The sequence below is a fragment of the Citrus sinensis genome, chromosome 8 (genome assembly GCF_022201045.2).
Source record: "Citrus sinensis cultivar Valencia sweet orange chromosome 8, DVS_A1.0, whole genome shotgun sequence".
Lineage (NCBI taxonomy): Eukaryota > Viridiplantae > Streptophyta > Magnoliopsida > Sapindales > Rutaceae > Citrus > Citrus sinensis.
Window position 1 is genome coordinate 24119810 of NC_068563.1, and position 18958 is coordinate 24138767.

At 33.9% G+C, this 18958-nt stretch overlaps 2 non-coding genes across 2 annotated transcripts; both read right to left on the reverse strand.

The window, feature by feature from the left end:
- Positions 1–7535: 7535 nt before the first annotated feature.
- LOC112498729 (small nucleolar RNA R71) lies at positions 7536–7642 on the reverse strand. Its single transcript, XR_003066147.1, has one exon. It is a non-coding gene; the product is annotated as a small nucleolar RNA R71 (small nucleolar RNA).
- A 10987-nt stretch (positions 7643–18629) lies between these two features.
- LOC127899480 (small nucleolar RNA R71) lies at positions 18630–18733 on the reverse strand. The gene has a single exon (XR_008051357.1). It is a non-coding gene; the product is annotated as a small nucleolar RNA R71 (small nucleolar RNA).
- Positions 18734–18958: the final 225 nt, after the last annotated feature.

Consider the following 18958-nt stretch of genomic DNA (forward strand, 5'->3'; position numbering starts at 1 on the left):
ATGTCAAACTTTATTTAATTTACTTCAGCAATGTCCTTCCAACGTTGACTTTTATCTTGCTGGGCCTGATTCAACAATAACCCCTTTATTTAGACTTGGCATTTTCTATGAGATCCATAATCTACAACTGGGTCAAAGGTCTCATCGTTTAGAATCCATGACTTTTTGCTATCCTGCACTCCTAGAAATCATGATTTCTGCTCCTCATTCCTGTGGACCATGGTTCTTGCTCCCCATTCTTAGGGACCATGGCTTTTGCTCCCTAAAGAGCATGACTCCTACTCCCCATTATTGGGGAAGCATAGTTTTTCCTGCTCCCTAGTGGAGCATGGTTCTGCTTCCTAAAGAGCATGACTCTTGCCCTTTATTCTTGGGAGCTTGCTCCCAATATGCTCTTTATTCTTGAGGGACATCACTTTTTGCTGCATATCTTTATTTATTTTTATATTTTCTACAAAAGTTGTTCCTCAACTCTTAGTTTCTTATTCCACCAGAAGCATAAGAGCTCAAATTGTTTTTCTCTACTTATTTCTATATAAACCATCCTTTGCACCTTTTACCCACATTGTGGAGCTTTAATCTTTTAGTTCTTCACTTTCCTTGGTGAGTGTCTTTTCTCTTCTCCTTGTTTTTAGAAATTTTAATTTCTTCTAATTTTGAAATTTCAACTCTAACTCTTTTTGTCACGAGTATATTGAAGATGACGATGGTTGTTGTCATATATCATCTGACCAATTACCTCTTGCTGGAAATTTTACTTATGCGTCATTTGTTCCTAGTAACCAAACGAACCTCCAACCCAGCATTGACTGGTCCATCAATGAGGTGGGGAATACAACTTTTGAAAAATCTATTTCATCCATTAGAGTCAAATATGAAATGTCAAGTTCAATTGAACTTAGGAAGCCTCAAATTGGCGAGTTCACCAGCCAGCCTCCTCTTGGGGCTGTTGCCTTTCATCCATATTTTTTTTTGTTTTGATGTTAGGTTACCATTGCACCCTTTCTTGAGATATATGTTGATTTATCTAAACTGTGCCCCAGCACAACTTTCCCCTAATGTCTGGTGTGCTATGATTGGCATATACATCTTATGAAAATTGAGAGGTTTTCCAGATCCCACATTTAATTAGTTTCAGCGAATTACCAGCTAATGAACCTTTCAGATGATAAAGATTCCCTTCTCAAGGGTTGGCATTATGTCTATACTTGGGATAAGTCTCTCCCTCTAATCATCTAGGGTAAATCTCATGATGGTTCTTGGAAAGATTCTTACTTTTTTGCTCTTGGGGATTGGGAGCTAGAAAATTCTCCTAATATGTTTTCTTGGTATCAAGTTCAAACCCACTTTTCTACTCTCGGTAGCTTCATAAGAAATTTCGACAGAATGTGTTTTTCTTTATCAATGTACTTACTCTTTTTTTTTTTTCAGTGTCATAGGGTTGCGCCCCTATTGATCATGCTGAGCAAAATCAGATCGATGAAGTTTTTAAGGATCCTAAAAATTTTTGTTCTTGAAAATATCTTTATCAAACAGGCTTTCTAACCACTTTTGGCTTTATCCCTTCTATTTCCTTCAATATTCCATCATTAAGTGAGTTTCTATTTAGGCATAATAATTTTTATGCTACACAAAGGTTGTAATATTTTATTTTTCTTTTCTTTTTCCAATTTTTTTTCCAGACCTTTGAAAGTCTGAATTTGTTCCTTTCTTTGCGTTGGTTAGCTCATCAGCACTAGAATATTTTTGAGCTCTTGATAGCAACTCAGTGAAAGTCCTTGGTGCATTTTTAGCGAGCCTATAGTTGAATCTTCATGGACGTAGGCCTGCCATTATGGCCGTTACTGCTACTGCATCTGTATAATTTTCTACTATTACTATCTCTTTTCTAAAATAAATAATATAGTCATTCAATGACTCATCCTTCTCCTTCTTCATTGACAACAAGTAAGTTGAGGGAAACTGATGGTCTCTTGCTCCCAGAATATAGTAATTCGTAGGCCTCCCATTCTTAGGGGAGTATGATTCTTGCATGCTCCCCACTTTTGGGGGAGCATGGTTCTGCCCCCTAAGGAGCATGAATCTTGCTCTTTATTCTTGGGAGCTTGCTCCCAATATACTTTTTATTCTTAAGGAGAATCACTTTTTGTCGCACACTTGATTGATTTTTATATTTTCTACAACAAATATTTACGGTAAAAAATTTATTGAGACCATTTTTGATAATTTTAACATAGTACAACCCAAATTCTTATCCTCACATAATATTGAAGAGAGATTTTTACTTCTACTCAATTTAACTGGGAAGAGAATCGAGTCCTAGCAATGTCTAGAATTTGACCCATGCGCTCTAGTATGGGTGTGTGTGTTGTGCCAATGGGTCAAGAGCCCATTGACAAGTACAAAAGAGTGGTTAGATACTTGAGAGTGGGATGTAACCAAATTGGAGGCCCATTTTGGTTTATTAGGTTGAAAAATAGTTTGCACTTATGATAAAACCACTACCATATTTTGAAAACGAAAAATGGAATAGTTCTTCAAAATTTTATTTGGAAAATAAGATTTACTAATAATGATGTTAGGAATCGTAACATTTGAATCCCAATATTATGTGTTACTCAGCTATTGAATGATGGGTTTCATAGTTTATACTTAACTATTAAATAAATATCGTATTTATTGGGACTAAATTGAGATTTAAATGCTGGGATATCTAATATTGCATAAAAAAATAGATAAAAATTTAACTTCTCTTCACAACTAATTGTTTTTACATCTCGACTAACATTAATTATTTTAAATGTTACAATATTATTAAACTGCCCTAACTAATTATTAAAAGGTGAAAGCATGTTAAAATAAGAAATTGCTAAGAAACATGTGTTTAACACAAAGGCTAAGGTTATGTTCAATTAAGAAGAAACAACTTACTATCAAAGGTTAAGATTACGAACAAATTAGGGAAGATATTGAGCAAAGAAAGGGACGAAATGGTTGTCTGAGTTGCTGGTGATAAGAATGCTTGTGTTGTGAAAAGAAATCCTATAGTTTGTAAATGGGTTGAATTTTTCGCTCGCTCAAGTGACTTGCTTATGCCCAAAATATTACTTTGCACAGTAGTATTTGGGATCCTAACAATCAACTCTTATTTTGGTCCCAATTAGTGTAGTAATCATCTATTGAGTGGTAAAATATTATTTTTAATAGTCATGAAATTCGATATATAATAGATTAATAACACACATTAATTAGAACTTAATTGTTAGAAATCATAACATTACTCTACTTTTCATTGGAGTTGCCTTAACATATTATGTGAGATTGCCTACATTAAAAATATGTTAGACTGCTTGTTGAAAGCAATATTCCCTTTTTCATTAGGGTAAAAGCTCATTTAGTCCCTGTATTTTAATATTAGTGTTCATTTAGTCTCTCTATTTTTAAAAATACCTCAAATCATCCTCGATGTCATCTCTATTACTGTTAATTCTAGATTCATGAGGGTAAAAATGTATTTTTCTTGTTAAAATTTAAACTTAAAAAAATTAAAAATGCCTCAAATTCTAGAAGTCTTTATCATTGTTCAACTCAATCCCTTCATTGGACCATGGGACAATGCTAGTAAGCTTAAAGCTCTCATCATAATGCTTGTGCCTTCCAAAGACATTATTCAAGACATCGTTGATAAGGGATACAAGACTCATGCAATCAGGATCATAAGAATCCTCCACATCTTTGCCTAAAAATCGAACTGAAATGCTGATTTGACTCATTTTGAATCTGGCAACACAAAGATGAATAAAAAAAATCAGAAACTTAAAACTATTACACATGAATTCATAAAATACAAAATCAACATTACAGAACTTTGTATGATTATGATTTTTTTTCCCAAAAAATACTCAATCAAGTGAAGTTAAAATAATTTCTTTTCAATTACAAATCCATTCCACTACTAATATTAAGCTATGAAACAACCATGAAAGGGTTAAAAAAGGTAAAAACAAATTAATAAAAAAATTGTTAAACTTTTTGCATTAGTTTTGTGAAGAAATACCCATTCAAGTGAAAACAAATAATGATTTCTTTTCACTAAAATACACATGGAAGATTAAAAAATAAATAAATAAACAAGACCAATATAACACGTACTAGAGTAAGCCAATTTCCTTTGCCGACAGTTTTGACATCTACCACAAGACGACACTTCCAGTAGAAAAAAATTTTATAGTGAGAAAAATTGTTAAGAGCTTTGAAAATGCAAGTCGTTTAAGTTCTTAAAGCTAGGGTTGTGAAGAATATAAGTTTGAAAGTACGATTTTACTATTATGAATCTAGGTTATCGCAATATTTTTTTAATTTTAAATTTTAACAAGAAAAAGACATTTTTACCCTCATGAATCTAGAATTAACAGTTACGGAGGTGACGTCGATGGTGTTTTGAGGCATTTTTAAAAAATAAAGAGATTAAACGGGAACTAATCTTAAAATACGGGGACTAAATGAGCATTTACCCTTTTCATTATATTTGAATTGATAAAGTTGTATTCAATAGCTCTTGAAAAGCACATAGAATAATAATCATTATAAATTATAATCAAAGACTAAGCAGGTCTTTCTTTGCATTTGATTACGGGCATTTCAATCAAGTTTGTCGTTTACTTTATTTTTTCGTGCTTTCAATTTTCACTGTTAAATCTCTTTATATTATAAAATAATTTATCTAATTAGTCATAGAAATAAGAGAGAAAAGGGACCTTTCTTGATTCAAAGTCAGTCAATTATAATTATAAAACATGAGCAGACATTACATGCCTAATTTCCAAGTAATTAAAACGGTTTGATTTGCTTTCATGCGTGCATGAATTTCCAGGAAAGAGAGTGCCTTTCGTCTCTTTCTGGAACACTGACTACAATTATGGAAAAATTATGTTAACATGACAAATAAATAATGTTATTATAAGAGTAAGTTTTTGAACCCGAGACTTGAAGGAGGCTCTATCTAATTCTAAAGATTGCAACCAAATTATTATCCCTAATTTTTTTAAAGTTAAATTAAATAAAATTTATGCTGAAGCATAACTAGTGCCTTGCACATTCATTTACTCAAAGTGTTCAGAAAACTCAGACGTTAAATTTGAAAATTAAATTTCTACTCTGCACACCCATCAAGGCATCAAAGTCCCAGAATTACACAGAAATTAGTTTCTTTTGTTAAAGCTCTCTTTCTTCAAAAGTTAACACCCTGCAACACCCTTAGTAACCCTTGTGATTACATTCATGCATGCTCATGACTTAAACTTTGTTTACGCTAAAATTATTCAAAACTTTATTATTATTTTTTTACCTTTCTCGCTGAATTTGCTCAAGGACATGGAGTCCCAATTCTTGTTATTGTCCTTTTAAGATAAACAGCAACCTAATTATTTGTTTGTTTGTCTGATTTTTTTTTTAAAAATAAAAGTGTGTTAGTGATGTGATCATAATTTATCTATTATTTTAATGCTTTCATAACTTAATTTTATTATATTAATTTTTATCTTAATTTTTATATTTTGTCATTGTAGGAATATTGGGAATATTTATGAGAAAAGAAATTTAAAGAGAAAACAAATTGGAGTATAATGGAAATAATATGGAAGTAAAGGGAAAAGAAATAAAAAGCCAAATCAAGGATGATTGAATTTAAGCATCATGCAGGCAATCACGTGAAAAATAAAGAAAGAGAAGAAAATGTCAATTGGCTTTTAATTTCAAGCTAGTTACGTGGAGCTCATTTGACAATTTAAATGGCAAGCTTACAATATATTTAAGGAAGCAAATATTTTGGCATTGTTTGAAAAGGCTATTCACTTGGATGGGCTTTGGTTTCAATTCTGATTGGCTTAGGAATGAAACAGGCGGTTGGGCTTTTGCTTTTAATTCTTTTCATAAGAGGATTTTACAAGCCACAACATTATAAAAAGAGGAAAGCCAAGCGGAAGCAAAGAGAGACAAGAAGGCAGCCGCACAACAATTGGAAATTGGAGAGAAAACGAAGAGCAAGAAAAGAACAAGAGAAGCCGCTGTAAATCCAGGAGCAACAATTTGGAGAAGTTAATTGCAGAGATTGGAGAGAGATAACTTCTTAAGTTTTTCTTTCTCTCTTCTCTATTATCTTATTTGAATGTTTCCCATTAAATTCATGGATTCTCTTTATAGTCCCATGAACTAATTTATTTTACTAGGGCTACGATGTAGCCTAACTATGAATATTTAATTCCATAAATCTATGTTATTTTTAATTAATTATTCCATGATTGAGTGTTCATTATTGTGCTTAATGCTTTTAAATATCTGGCCAACATTTGAATGATTTGAGGATACATAATGCGACCGAGAGGAGATTTATGTATTTTTGCTCTGTGTAATGGATGCAATGAATTGAACGAAAGACAGAGATGTGCCAACATGATTCGTGCAGTTTTATCTATGAATTTCCATAGAGCCTAATGAATCTTTGCATATTTAAATTCACATAGAGATATAGTGGGTTGATATGTGGAGATATTTTTGATATTACTCGAGAGAGGATATTGAATAAATTAGGGAAATTCACTGTCAACTTGGGTAATAAACTTTAATAGCATAGATGGAGGATTAAATTGGATTGGTTATGGTGAAATCGGATGTTCTAGTGTTTTAATCTCTTGGTAGTTCCTATTACTGCTTGCATGTTTATTTGATTTTTAGTTATTTTATTTTATTATAATTTTTAATTTAAATTCGCTTATTTGATTGTTCAAATAAATTAGGGTCAGAATAATTTCGGTAACTAACAGGATATACAATCTCTGTGGGACGATACTCTACTCTTCATTATATTACTTGTGCTGACTAGTACACTTGCTAATTTACGCATCAAGTTTTTGGCGCCGTTGCCGGAGATTGTTTGGATTAGTATCGATGCCAACTAACCTTAGTTTAATTTTAATTTGAATTTTATTGTTTTTATTTTTATTTTTGTTTTCTTGTTTAATTTTATGAGACGTTCAAGAAGTTTTGATTTATTGCCTTTTGATCCAGAGATTGAACGTACGTGTAAAAGGCTTAATAAAGAAAGGAGAGAAGCTTTACAGGAGCAACAACTAATCATGGCTGACGAAGCATTACATGGAAATAAGGATGCGAGACCCTTACGAGATTATGTTGTGCCTACAGTTAATGGTGCTCGCTCAAGCATTGCACGCCCTGCCGTTTAAGCCAATAATTTTGAAATTAAGCCAGCCATAATCCAGATGATTTAGACTTCAGTTCAATTTGCTGGGATGCCAAATGATGATCCAAATGCACATATTGCAAATTTCTTAGAAATTTGTGACACATTTAAGCAAAATTGTGTTTCAGACAATGCTATCAGGTTAAGGCTTTTTCCGTTCTCACTGACGGATAAAGCAAAAGAGTGGTTGAACTCACTCTCTGCTGGAACAATCACTACATGGGATGGTTTAGCGCAGAAGGTTTTAGCGAAGTACTTTCCTCCAACAAAAACAGCCAAGTTGAGAAATGACATCACAACCTTCGCTCAGTTTGAGATGGAATCATTATATGAAGTGTGGGAAAGATACAAAGACTTACTAAGAAAATGCCCACATCATAGTCTACCAGTTTGGCTTCAGGTACATGACATTTTACAATGGTTTGGGATCCAACACCAGAACAATGATTGATGCTGCAGCAGGAGGAACGTTAATGGGAAAAACACTAAAAGCATCTTATGACTTATTGGAGGAGATGGCATCTAACAATTACCAGTGGACTTAAGAGCAATCAATGCCAAGGAAAATTGTAGGAGCCCATAATATTGATATTGTCACTACTTTATCTGCACAGATGATTGCTTTATCTAATAAGCTGGAGCACCTAAATGTTAGTGCTATTCAAACTCAAGTGTGTGAATTATGCGGAGGGAACCATACCAGTGTCAACTGCCAATTTGGAAGTCCTTTTGCATTGTCATCTGATGAACAAGTTCATTATGTGTCAAACTTCCAGAGGCAACAAAATAACCCATATTTTAATACCTACAATCCTGGCTGGAGAAACCACCTGAATTTGTCATGGAACAACACTCAAAATACATTGAAGCCACCTCCAGGGTTCCAATCACAAGAGAAGAAGTCAAATTTGAAAAATACTCTTACCCAACTTACAACAAATATGTCTCAATTCACGACCAAAACAGAGACAACTTTTCAGAATCAAGTTGTATCAATCCGGAACCTCAAGGTGCAAATGGGTCAGATTGTAAACTTGTTATCGAGCAGACCATAAGGCTCTCTGCCAAGCAATACAGAGACAAATCCAAAGGAACAAATGAATGCAATTATGCTTTGAAATGGTAGACAAATTGAAGATCTGCCAAAAGAAGTAAAAGAAGTTGAAGAAGATAACATGGAGCAAATTAAAGACACAACTAGAACATCGGAGACAGCAAGTGCAGAAATTCCACAATCACAACAATCAGTACCAGTCAAAGCTTATGTCCCTCCAATCTCGTTTCCTCAGCGCCTTCGGAAAAACAAATTAGATAAACAGTTCTCTAAATTTCTTGATGTCTTTAAAAAGCTGCATATTAACATTCCTTTTGCAGATGCATTAGAACAAATGCCGAGCTATGCTAAATTCATGAAAGAAATTTTATCCAACAAGAGGAAATTAGAAGAGCATGAAACCGTGTTGTTAACTGAAGAGTCAACTGCAATTCTACAGAATAAATTGTCACCGAAGTTGAAAGATCCAAGGAGTTTTTCTATCCCATGCACTATTGGAAATACTTATTTTGATAAAGCTTTGTGTGATTTAGGTGCAAGTATTAATTTGATGCCCCTTTCTATTTTCAGGAAATTAGGACTTGGTGAACCAAAGGCAACAACTGTTTCTCTTCAATTGGCAGATAGGTCTATAAAGTATCCAAGAGAAATGATTGAGGACGTACTTTTTAAGGTCGACAAATTTATATTTCCTGCAGATTTTATTATTTTGGATATGATTGAAGATCGAGAGATACCAATTATTTTAGGCCGACCATTCTTGGCCACGGGAAGAACTCTTATTGATGTCCAAGAAGGAAAACTAATCCTTAGGGTGCAAAATGAGCAAGTCACTTTCAATGTGTTCAAAGCAATGAAATACCCATCAGAGATCGACACGTGCCTTCAAATAGACACCATTGATAAGGAGATAATTGAGAGCTTTCGCGATACAATGCCGAATGACACACTAGAAGGATGTATTGTTCACTCTGGGACTACTCAATCTACGAATACAAGTATTCAGGAGTATGCACGGTATTTAGAAGCTTCACCATTTTACTTGCTTTCAAAAAAGCCAAAAATGGAAGAGCTTGGTAGAAGTCCTTCTAGAGCAAAACCTTCAATAGAAGAATCTCCAAAGCATGAGCTTAAGTCATTGCCCTCTCATTTAAGGTATACTTATTTAGATGATAACTCTAAGCTACCAGTTATTATTTCTTCTGCCTTGATAGATCTTGAAGAGGAAAAGGTACTTCGAGTTTTGAGGGATCACAAAGCTGCTCTAGGATGGACTATTGCCGACATTAAAGAAATAAGCCCTTCAATTTGCATGCACAAGATTCTAATGGAGGAGAGTTATCAGCCGACAGTACAGCCACAAAGGCACCTAAATCCAAACATGCAAGAAGTGGTTAGGGCAGAGATGCTTAAATTATTGGATGCTGGGATAATTTATCCAATCTCTTATAGCAAATGGGTCAGTCCAGTGTAAGTGGTACCAAAGAAGGGATGAATGACGGTAGTGAAGAATGACAACAATGAACTTATCCCAACAAGGACAGTCACAGGTTGGCGGGTATGCATGGATTACAGAAAACTTAATGCTGCTATTAGAAAAGACAATTTTCCACTATCTTTTATTGATCAAATGTTGGAGAGACTTGTTGGCCATGCCTACTACTACTTTTTAGATGGATATTTAGGCTATAATCAAATCCCTATAGCACCAGAAGATCAAGAGAAAACCACCTTCACATGTCCTTATGGTACATTTACTTATAGAAGAATGTCATTCGGCTTATGCAATGCACCAGTTACCTTTCAACGTTGCATGATGGCTATATTTTTTGATATGGTGGAGAGATTCATTGAGGTGCTTATGGATGATTTCTCATTTTTTGGATCTTCATTTGATTATTGTCTAAACAATTTAGATCTAGTTTTACAGCGATGTGTGGAGACAAACTTGATTTTGAATTGGGAAAAATGTCACTTTATGGTGCAATAAGGCATTGTATTAGGTCATCGTATTTCAGCTAAATGAATTGAAGTTGATAGAGCGAAGATCGAAGTCATTGAGAAGTTGCCACCACCGACTTTCGTGAAAGCAGTAAGAAGTTTTCTAGGGCATGCCGGGTTTTATCGACGTTTTATTAAAGATTTTTCAAAGATAACGAAACCCTTGTGCAACCTTTTACTCAAGGATGTGCCTTTCAATTTTACTGATGAGTGTTTGTAGGCTTTTAACACTTTAAAAGAGAAATTGATTTCAGCTCCAGTTATTATGGCTCTAGATTGGGATCTGCCGTTCGAGGTTATGTGTGATGCGAGTGACTATGCTATTGGAGTAGTTTTGGGGCAGCGGTATAAAAACATGTTGCATGTTATTTACTATGCAAGTCGAACTCTGACAGACGCACAATTGAATTATGCTACCACTGAGAAAGAGTTTCTAGTTGTTGTGTTTGCACTTGAAAAATTCCGCTCATATTTGATATGCTCTAAGGTAATAGTTTACACTGATCATTCAGATCTCAAGTATCTATTCACAAAGGCAAATGCAAAACCAAGACTGATCCGTTGGGTGCTCTTACTACAAGAATTTGATTTAGAGATTCGGGATAAAAGGGATCTGAAAATCTGGTGGTTGATCACTTATCTCGGTTAGAGTAGGGAGAGCGAGGGGATAATGTAATGGTTTCAATCATCGAACAATTTCCTGATGAAAAGCTGCTGGCCTTGCAAACTTGTGACGCACCATGGTATGCAGATTTTGTGAACTATTTGGCGAGTGTTGTTGTTCATTCTAATTTATCATATCAACAGAAGAAGAAATTCTTTTCAGATGTCAAGTATTATCTTTGGGAAGATCTATTCTGAAATACAAGTGTGCAACCCAAGAGGGGGGGTGAATTGGATTTTAAAAAAAATTATCCTAACAAATCCACACAACAAGCAATCTAATGTCTTAACAATAATTGAAAACAATAAGTTCAATCAAAGCACAATAATTAAAGAGCAAGGGAAGAGAAAGCAAACTCAAGAATTTTTACGTGGTTCGGCAATCCCCGCCTACGTCCACGCCTCCAAGCACACCGGGCTTGAGGATTTCACTATCCAAGCCTTTCCAAGGCTTCAACGATTACAATTGACTTCGAGGTGTCAATAAACCTTTACAACAAAGAGATTATCTCCCAATCTCTTCACTCAAGTGTCTCACACACTCAAACTCTTACAAATGAATTGAAGAAATGAAAGATACAATGAAACTCACTCAATGAGTAGATATTCAAAGATGAAGAACAATGAATGATTTAATAAATTGTGTTTTACAAGTTGAAGGCTCAAGATATCACGTGTGCTTTTTGTTCTTGCTTGTTGGAGAGGCTCAAAATGAGTTGGATTTGAGTTCTTATAGCTTGAGCTCGAAAACTAGCCGTTACTCACATTCTGGGATATCCGGTTTGCCATTTTATGGAATCCGGTAAGCCAGATTTATGTTATCGTTGAGGCAAAATTCAAAATTTTGCCTAACCGGCTTGCCGGATTCGGAATCCGGTAAGCCGTTTTCGTTCTGGTGCTTACTGCCCCGAATTCAGCTTGCCGTTTATCAGTAACCGGTAAGCCGTTTGCTACAGTAAAACATTTCCCAACATTTACAGTTTGACCCCAAAACTTTATAAAACTGTAGTATGACCCAAAACGTTATAAAAGTTTGCAAATAGGTCAAATTTCAGAATTTTTAAGTAATACTTCGTTAATCCCAAAACTTTTTGAAATTATGATTTTGCCCAAACTTTGTGAAATTATAGAATGACCCAAAAACATTTAAATAGTTTCAAATAGGTCCAAATCCGAAATTTAAAACACTATCAAAGATTTTGAAATTACTTTCATTTTAGTCCAAAATGCTTTAATTCCATAACATCATTTTCTTATAATAAAAGCACAATTCATAAATCTTGACTCAATAAACACATGTGGTTTGTTATCATCAAAATCAATATTTATAGCCATATAGGCTAACAATCTCCCCCTTTTTGATGATGACAAAGCACATTCAAAACTTTAATCTTGTTATGAAAAAGCTCCCCCTTAATCAATGCAAGTTAAAAAAAATGATTTGAAAATAGTTTAACAAAAACTCCCCCTGCATACATGCATATTTTCATAACACATATTAAATCATTCTCCCCCTTCATCATAAAAAAGAATAACTTAATTGGCAAAGACAAAAGTAGCAAATTTTTATAAGTTTGAAAACATGTATTCGTCTCCCCCTTCATCATCAAAAAGAAAACTTAAAGGAAAAGAATAAAAATAGCAAATTTGTTACCCATGTTGTTCAAGTGGAAATTTTGAAAGAATCTCCCCCTAACAACAAGCATTACCTCAAATACAAGATTAGTAATATTACTCACAAATTATCATTATATCTCAAAATCATCAAGTCCTCACCATAATCACATATCATCAAATTCATCAAAAGAATACTCAAAGTGCATATTATTGTCCTCATTTTGACAATATTGAAATGATATATTATTTTGTCTCCCCCTCTGGACAAAAAAAAAATTCAAAATGCATATTTTTCAAAAACATATTATATGCTCCCCCTTAATATATGGCCAATTTAAAATTTTAACCAAAAAGATTTTATCCAAAAACATATCATATTTATCTCCCCCTTCATCGTAAAAAAATAAATAGATGCAATTGAAACAAAAGCATCAAAAATAATTCGATAAAGATATTACCAATTTTGTGCGAGGAAAAATTTCGGCAGAGTCTCCCCTTAAAATGCACAAATCCTCAAATACACAACATGGTTAAAAACGCTTCCATATAAGCTTAAATAATTATACCAAACCAACAACTCCGTCAATTCATCAAGCAACACACATATAATCATCAATAATCAAAATCACTATAAATCCATGCTTATACCAAAAAGAATATCTCAATGATTAATCAAGAAAAAAAAATTGAGCGAGCAATTAACTAAAGAGTCATATTCATTCTAAGAATTCAAAAAATATAATCCAAATATAAATTATCCAAATTTTAAACAATCATCATCCGTAATCCATAATTAAAATAATTATGCATATGAAAATGTAGGTGCATAATATAATAAGAAATCATGGTAATTTAAAATACCCAAAATGCACAAATTCGGTTTTGTAAAATAATGAGTGAAATAGATTATTTTAAACCAATTATATTGATCCAAGAGATGATTTAAGATAATGGATGGTGTTGATTGGATCAAAAGTGGACTAAAAAGAGCTTAAATATGCAATTTCGGGTTTACAAAAATTGAGTGAAATGGATTTGTTTGAGCCAAGAAAATTGATCCTAGAGATGAATGAAGCTAATATATGATGTAGATTGGATCAAAAATGGGCTAAAGGAAGCTTGAAAATGTAGCGAGAGAAACGGGTGGTTAGGTTTTTGATTTTGGGTTTTATGTGGAGAGTTGATGAAATGAAGTTTTGAGAACGAAAATTGAAGGAGTAATGGATGAATAATGATTTGGATGATTGATTTTGGCAAGAGAATGAGTGAAAGATGAAGAAATTTGAGAGAGAAATGGAGAGGTACTGTTCACGCGTGAAAAATGATGATGAAATGATGAAGAACAAGTGAAGGAATGATGATAGAGAATTGTTTAATGAAGATGAAATGCATGGGTAATGGTTTAAGAGATTGATCTTGGCATAAAAATGGTTGAGAAATGAAGAGGAATTGATTGGAAATGGAAGAGGGTGGCTCACGGTTTTGAGAGAGAGGAAGAACAAGTGCAGAAAAGTAACGAAGGAAGGAGAAGTAAAACAAAATCAGCCAAACCCGTAAACGGCTTGCCGGTTAGGCTTGAACCGGAAATTCGGTTGTGACCAGCAAGTCTTTCACTCGAATCCGGTTTTCCGGATTTACATAACCGGCTGTCCGGTGCAATCCAGTGAATGCCATATGCGAATCCGGTTTTCCGGATTGATAATCCAGTTATCCGAATATTGATCCGAGAGCAACCAAAGCCAATCCGGTTTTCCGGATTGAAAATCCGGTTATCCGGAATTTGTCTCGAGAGAAATCAATAAAAAAAAAAACGTTTTTCCGGATGAATGGAAAGGGAATATTTGCTAGCTCTTATACTTGTATTACACACCATTTTATTTTTGGCTTTTAAAATTGATTAATTTTAAATCATTTTGAGATTTAAAACTTTTCAATAAACCATTTAGTACATGAGACATAAAATGCATGCAAGATCAAACATATGAAATCGTATCAAACAATGATGTCAATTTTATAAGTGAATGATGATATAACACAATTAACGATACAAGAATTCACACATATAATTCATTCATCATGTATATATTTTACACAATCATGAAACATATAAGCATTCAAAGATTAAGAAAATGCAGAAAGGTCAACTTCGAAATAAAAACTGTATTGATTGAGCCAGAATTAACATGCAAGCTATATACCGTTAGAAAGATAATTAAGTTAGCTTTCCAATAAATTTCACAGAGCTAGATTTAGAGTTCTCTAGAAGGAGTTATGACCAATTCATTACAGCTTGTGCAAATTTGGGATTTTCACAATAATTAAACATATAAGCATTCAAAAGTTAATAAATCAAACACACCACTTAACTATCATGCTTAAACACTTCATAAACATTAACATCAAACAAATCCATCATGATGAGTTGATAAACTATCATCATTTATATATAACTTTGCATCATGATAAAACACTCACTGTTAAACACAATGATAATACAATCATGTAAACATACAAGCATACTTTCACAAATTCAAGCTACTATCCATTTATCATGATCCACTCAACATGATACCAAATGAATTATTAAATACTTACTAAGCTTAAAAGACCATCACTCATAATCAATAAGGCAATAATTGTTGCCAAAACAATTAAACCATCTTGCCTCATTGTTTTTGCCTAGACCATAATCATCCTCACAAGCTTCATCAAGGGACTCTCCATCCTTCCTTATTTGTGGTACCTACAAAAAATTATTCAAGTTGTATACTTTGGTACCAAATATTCTTGGGTCCTTGAGTGTTAGCAATGGTTCCTTTTGGAACCCAAATACATTTTGCTCCATAATACACATTTCTTTTAATAGGACATCTATTCTTCATATGACCATTTTGATTGCAATAATGACATACAATTTTATGATCACTTGTGGAGGTAGCCTTAACAAAATAATTCTTATAATATTTTTGTTTCAAGTAAGGCTTATACCCAAGTCCTCCTTTATCAAACACACATTTTTGTGAATTAAGCATGTTATTCAATATCTTTTGCCCATTTGTGAATTTCAAAACAATCTCATTCAACTCATTGCTCTTTTTCTTAAGCGTTTCATTCTCATTTTTCAAGTCATTCATGTGTGTCTCTAAGTGCTCATGTGAAGTGCTAGAATTCTCAAATAATGCAATACTATCATGCAATGTTTTATTTTCTAATTCTAGGCATGTAATCTTTGCACATAGAGATTCATTTTCATTTTTGAGCTCTATCATTTTCTTTTTAAGACATGCATTCTTTTTACCAATTTTTATCCAATTATCATGCAATTCTTTAAAAGCATCATATAATTCATCATAAGTAAAAAGATCATTTACCTCATCAAGATCATCATCCAATTCATCTCCAATTGCCATGAGAGCTAGATTTGTCATTTCTTGATGCTCTTCATCATCACTTGTTTCCTCATCGCTATCATCCCATGTGGCTACCATTGCTTTCTTCTTGAGCTTGTTGAGAAGAGGACATTCCGTTCTTATATGGCCAAGCTTCTTGCACTCATAACATTTGATTAATTCCTTTTTCTCCTTTCGGTTCTTGAGGTCTCTAAATTTTCTTCGCTCATCGGATTTCTTAAAAAGTTTTATGAACCTCCTAGCCAGCATATCCATCTCTTCCTCATCCAGCTCGCTTTCCTCATCACTCTCATGTTTCGAGGCTTTGAGAGCAATGTTTTTCTTCTTCTCCTCATTGCCTCTTTCGGCTGCCTGTTGAGTGTTAGAAAATGCATATTTATAAAGGAGAAAACCGTCATTTTACATTTTAAGTCTTACTAACAACCCTTACTTTTATATATTTAACCTTCTTGTGATTTAATTACATGTGTTTTATTTTAATTAAGTATTTTATGTATTTTAGGGGCATTATAGTCATTTCACAATAAAGGAGAGATCAGACGGCAAAACGGACATCACTTTTGAACTCAGGACGGTCGAAAACCTTAGGAGGAGCATAAAAGGAAAAATGGCACTATTCACATGTACGGTACTATTCACGTGTACGGTACTGTATACGTTACTGTTCACGGCACTGTTCACATAGACGGATGATGACGTGGCATTGACCGATGATGTGGCATTGACTGATGAGGTGTCACGATCCTGTTGGACTAAAATTCTTATGTACTGTTGATGGTGACGTGGCAGCATATCAGTGGACGAAAAATCTCGCGTACGGTGCATGCATCACACAGGATTATTTTCAACCAAACCGCGTTACTGTTCATCCGGGTCAAACCGCGTTACTGTTCAAAGTCGGGTCAAACCGTGTTACTGTTCATCCGCGTGGTCAAACCGTGGACTGTTGACTGATGACGTGGCGCAATCCTGAGCGTCCAAACTGTTTTTAATCCGATGGCCATGATTTACTCCATGTATCTATAAAAAGGGGGCCTCCCCCCCTAATTTGATATCTCTGAATCCATTTTTGGGATCCATTTTCTGTAATTCCCTTTCCATCTTGTATTTTCTTCGTATTTTAATAAATTCCCATTTTGCCCCTAGTTCAACTATGAGTGGCTAATTTTCTTTCAAGCTTGGGTTGAAGGTGAAGTCTCAACATGTGTCATGGGCTTAATTTGGTAAATTTATTTTCTCTTCCCCTCTAGTTTTTGTGGATGTTTTGACTTCTCGTCGACAAATAATACTAATCTTGTCTAGTACCGCCTTGGTTTCACCGGCCCTCTAGTATAAGGTTATTATTATTTGGCACGATAAGCCCTTAGCACCATATTGATTAGAGCGTGGTTCATGAGGTGTGGATTCCCCCCTCATGATTTAATTGGCATTAATACGGATTATTTAGCCCATGATGCATGTTGATACGGATCCAGATACCCAAGTACGTCATTTCAATAGAATTATCTTCAATTTATTCTCGCCATTACAATTCCAATTTTAGAATTTATTCTCGTCATTTTAATTTAAGTTTTAGCATATACCAAATCATTTCCACCATAAATCCAATCACCCATTTACAAAATTAATTCTACACAATTAAAATCCACCTCCTCGTGGGATCGACACTCGTCACCATAAATCTATACTACAATAGATTCGTGCGCTTGCGAGTACATTAAAATTTGCACAACAAGTTTTTGGCGCCGTTGCCGGGGAGGTAAGTAATTTTAATTAATAGAATTAAATTTTTTTGAATAATTTCTTTTATTTGTTTTCTTGTATTTTTTTATTAAATTAAAAAAAAAGAAAAAAAAAGTGAATCTACATTTAAAGGTTAGTATTTCTTTTCTTTTTCTCTTCTTTAAAATTCTGTAATTTAATTTTCTATTTATTTTTCTTTGTAATTTTTTTTTGTTTATCTTATTAATTTAATTTTTAGTTAATTTCTTTCACGTATTTATTTTTGTGTATTTTTATAGAAAGGTTGTAATAGCGCAATAAGGTTAGTATCGTAATTTCTCCCTCTTCTTTATTTTTATTTGTTTTGTTCCCATCTTTATTTTTTGTTTTGTTTGCATCTTTATTTTTATTTTATTTATTTTGCATGCATGGTCGTAGGTCATTATTACCTAATCTTGAACCTATAGACCTTGAATTAGAAAAAACACTTCGCACACAAAAGCACATTAAAAATAAATTTGAAATGGATTTGCAACCACAAGAGAGGCCATTTAAGGACTACTTCAGTCCCTTAGCTAATTTGAGCACATCATGCATAAGATACCCAAATGTAGCTGCTAGGAGTTTCGAATTAAAACCTAGTGTGCTAAATTGTCTCCCCACATTTTATGGCCTAGAAAATGAGGATCCATATAATCATCTGAATGATTTTCATGCCATTTGTCAAACTTTTAAATATGAAAATTTTTCAGACGATGATGTTAAACTTAGACTATTCCCATTTTCTTTAAAGGATAGGGCTCGTTCATGGCTTAATACATTGCCTGCTAATAGCATTGCATCATGGGAACAAATGGTTACAAAATTTTTAAATAAATATTTCCCAGTGCATAAAACCAATGCTATTCGCAGGGAAATCTCGGAGTTTACCCAGAAAGATGACGAGCAATTTTTCGAAACATGGGAGCGATTCAATGGGCTACTCTTGAAGTGTCCACATCATGGGTACGAGAAATGGCACCAATGCCAATACTTTTTGGAGGGATTATTGCCGAATGTGCAAGAATGGCTAATGGCAACAAGTGGAGGAGAGCTAATGTCAAAAAGTGCATCAGAGATTTGGGAATTCTTCCAGCGACAAGCGGATAATTCCCAACAACGGAGTCGATCACTCAGGAATACTAGAAGAATTAAAGGAGTGAATGAGGTTCAAATTGGCGAGTCAACTTCGGG